We start from the raw sequence: 4,600 nt of genomic DNA on the forward strand, positions 1-4,600 counted from the left end.
TCGAGATTCGAGATTCAAAATACCAGATTCGAAATACGAGATTCGAGATTCAATATCTAAATTAACCAATCAAATCATGGATCTGAAATCTGTATCCTAGCAACATCAAACTGTTCTAAATAAAGATCATTCGTACATGCTCTTTCCTACAAATAAATGTCTTAATAGCTCTTATATAGTGGTTATAAAATGGTTAAACTAACATTGATGAATAAACCCCACACAGTATAAACAATTAAATTAGAAATAACACTGTTGGCTTTGCGAATCTAAGTGGTTTTGTTTGCCCTGTATGTATTTCCCCCCGAACAATTTTAACCCGAAGTGTATTCGCCCCAACTGTGTAAAAATCGGCTCGCGAAGAAAGATCTGTTTAATCTAAATGTTTTAGCTATGAAACGAAACTCAATGAAATAATCGACATGTCAAAATATAGGTTATGATAAAGTTTTAAACCATAGAAGATATAATGATTTACAACCTCAAACACAAAAATCCAGATAAGAATAGTGTATTGTAGGGTATGGCAATGTCATTGTCGATATGAGAGAGAGAGAGAGACAGAGAGACAGAGAGACAGACAGACAGACAGACAGACTGACAGACAGAGTTTTGTAGTGTCAAATTCAGTTTTGATTTAGAATTTGAAATTGATTTGATTTGTTACAAGCATATATAGACAATAATTAAGCCTCTAAAAGGAGAAAAGAGAGGAGGTAGCTAGGGTAGGGCAGACCAACTAGCAAGCTTTAATTTTAACGGTGTTAGCGCACCTGTGATTTACATCGACTCTCTCTCTCTCTCTCTCTCTCTCTCTCTCTCTCTCGCTCGCTCTCTCTCTCATCACCTAGCATTTCCTTTTCCTTGAGGGGGTTTGGGGTATTTGTGATGTCTTACATTAGCTAGCGAAAATGATAAAAAAAAAAAACATGAAATTTTCTTTAAATTGTGTGCGGATGTTGTACTCCAATAATCTGTTTTCAGTATAAACATTTCAAGAGGGGGGGGGGGGGGGGGGCTATAAAGTCCTAATTAGTTTGCCAGTTATTCTGTCCCCACTTTGTTTTCTCTTCGTTTTCCAGGTTTTTTTTATTTGGCTCGGCAAATTAATATAAAGCTTTCTCTGTAGCTCCATAACGATGCACTGTAGATAAATTATGGGTAGTTTTACTTTTGATAAACAGGTACATATCCGTACTTGATTTTCAATTTGACTCATATAATCGGATTTAATATTCCAATAAATATAGGGTAGGAAAGAGAAGACGGGACTTTTTTGCGCATATCCTACTGTACCATTCATTCAACTGTAATGATTTTACTTCCGGATTGAAATGTATCCTGTGTTTAACCAATCATCTGCCTCCATTTTTGACCAATCAGTGATAATCAGTATACCCAATAGAAATGGTGCATGATTAGACCAATCAGTGAGAACTTGCAGGGTATATATACAGCCACCCAGTCAGTCTTCTGCCGGTGAACGACTCGAACGGTCTTCTGGTGAATCTCTTCGGTTAGAGTTCTACAGAACAGGGATTTGAGCTGTGTCGGAAAGCAACAGAATTGTTAGCTAGACCACTCAGTTCTTAACCTTGTTTCTGTAGCTTGTGTCTTGGTGACTTCATAGTGTCTTTGTGACTTAATAAGTGTCTTGGTGACTTTCAGCTGACCGGGTATTATATTTCTATAGTGATTTGATAGGTGGCTGTCGTTGACTGTGGTAGCAAACAGAATTGTTTGTTTAAATCCATAGTCTACAGCTAGTTGGTTATAGAGTGATTTTGTATCTTGATTCTTTGATTGTATTTCTAATCATATAGCCCAGATAGGCCCGAGGAAAATATTATACAAGTATACAATCCGGATTGATTTTAGGTAACCGGATTTGGTTTGGTTTTCTAGCATACATTGTTTATGTTCCGTAGCATCGTCTGCTGACGAGAAATCGACAACGTAAGTGTTGCTTTTAATTCTTACTTGATTCTTAGGAAGGAAACCTAAGCGAACTCACGAATTATAAACTGATTATTTTATTTGTAACTTGAAAAACCGTTACAAATTTGGTGGCAGCGGTGTTTGTAAATCAAGTAAAATCTCTTGTTTTATTTTAAACGTAGTGATCGCCGTGAAATAGATATGAAGTAAATTTCAGTTTATTAGATGTTTTTATGCTAGTGAAGTTAAGAGGTTGTATAATTTGTTGAATAAAGTCCATGTAATTGTTTCATTTTTATCGACGATTGTTTATGACATTTTATTGTGGCATTATCTAAAACATGGCTATGACTAACATAGACGACATAGACAAAGAGATATCTTTTATTGAACAAAAACTTCAAGAGTTAAAAGATGAAAGTTTCAATATACATAACGCTAGTGCTATAGATAAAGTTAACTCTGACACTCATGAGCCACAAACGAGTAAAAAACCACGAGATTCGGGATTTGTGTCAGATTCTTCAGTTATAGACTATCACGGCGATGTAAAGCCTAAAACACGCCCTACTGCAAAAGTATCATGGCAAGATGAGTTGATGCCGGGTGCAAGGTCGCCTTATGACAAATACGACCAAGATCATTTTGCGTCAACCCCATTATCACAAAACGAACCAGAAAGTAACATTACACATCGCAGAAAATCTGGTCGGTTTAATGCAGTTGATGAAAATAAGAATACGAGAGACTTAGGAGATAAAAAGTCTCAGTCACATATCAAACCTGCAACATTTGATGGCACAGGATCCTGGTTGGATTATCGTTCGCATTTTGATGCATGTGCCATGCTTAATAATTGGAATGAGCGAGAAAAGGGACTTTATTTAGCAGTTTCCTTGAGAGGTCAGGCTCAGGGTGTTTTAGGAAATTTGCCTTACGCTCAGAAACACGATTATGCACTTTTAGTGATTGCCCTTGAAGAAAGATTCTCACCCTCAAATCAAAACGATCTCTATAGAACCCAATAGAGGGAACGCAAACAGAGAGCAGCAGAAACTTTGCCAGAGCTCGGACAGTCAATTAGAAGGCTAACTAACCTAGCTTATCCTACAGCTCCAGGAGATGTTAGAGAAACTTTGGCAAAGGAGCAATTCATAGATGCTCTTATAGACTCCGATATGAGGTTACGGGTAAAACAAGCAAGGCCATTAAACCTCAATGATGCGATTCGGCATGCTGTAGAATTAGAAGCATTTGTAAAATCAGATCGTAAAATGCTAGAAGCCGAGTCTCATTTAAGACCATTGCAAACAAATAAGTCTGAAAGTGTTCAAGTGACATCTGCAGATTCTCCTTCAAATAAGCTTTTTGAAGAACTTAAGAACGAAATAGTAAACCTCCGAAAAGAAGTGAATGCAATGAAGTCAAACATATCCCAAACGTCCACAAATATCAAAAAACCCAATCCTATTGGCAACAGAAACTGTTATGTATGTGGATCAAAGTATCATTTACAGGCAGAGTGTCCACAGGGAAATGTTAATATTGCTAGATATGATAGAAGTTCTCGATCACAATCGTCTCAGAGACGGAACAATACCTATGGTAAAAGACGTCCTGTACAGAACTCATTTAAGAGCATCAGGTCTAGGTGTGCTCAAGTTGGGATTCATCAAAATGATCCTGAAGCTGGCATGTATGTAAAAGCACTCGTACATAGTGTTAAAACACATTTGTTGGTTGACACAGGGGCTACACTGTCTGTGTTATCAAGTAGGGCATATGAAACCATCGAATCAAAACCTGTATTGTTTCACACTGATCAAGTAGTTTCATCAGCAAGTGGAACAAACCTTACAGTTTTAGGGAAAACATTGATAGACATCAAACTAGGCGATACAACTTATACTCAGGAAGTTATTGTTACGGACTTATCTGTTGATGGGGTCCTAGGATTGGATTTTATGAAAAAATACAAATGCACTGTTGATGTACCAAATGGGTATTTCAATGTGCAGGACATGTGCTACAAAGTAGAATTTGTTGGCAAGATAGGCTGTTTTAGAATAGCAGCCAAAGAAACAGTAGCGATACCTCCAAGAAGCGAAGTCGTTACTTATTGTTGTGTTACGGGGTTCCCTGAGAGCTATCAGAACAAAGAAATAATGGGCTTAGTGGAACCAGCTGAAAAATTTGTTAAATCTGGAAAAGCTTTAGTAGCAAGGTCAGTTGGCTACTTGAAAAATGGTGAGATCCCCGTGAGAATGATGAACCTTTCCGAAGACAACCAGATAATCTACCCTGGTACATTTATTGCCAATTTAAGTAATGTTGAATCAGTGATTGATTCCCCTCAACCTAAAGAAAAGGTCTGTGACGATTTACCATCACATTTGCAGGACCTCTTTGCAAGGTCAACGGTGCATCTAAAAGAAAAGGAAGTATATGCTTTAAAGAAATTTTTTATCGAATACGCTGAGGTATTTGCGAAATCAGATACAGATCTTGGACGCACATCAATAGTGAAACACACTATCGACACGCAAGATGCTAGACCTTTGAAGGAACCCCCTAGACGTGTTCCCTATCACTTGGAGAGTGAAATAAACAAGCAAATAGATGAAATGCTGAATAAAAACATAATAGAAAAGTCAGCAAGTCC

This window comes from Crassostrea angulata, chromosome 2, assembly GCF_025612915.1.
Source record: "Crassostrea angulata isolate pt1a10 chromosome 2, ASM2561291v2, whole genome shotgun sequence".
Lineage (NCBI taxonomy): Eukaryota > Metazoa > Mollusca > Bivalvia > Ostreida > Ostreidae > Magallana > Magallana angulata.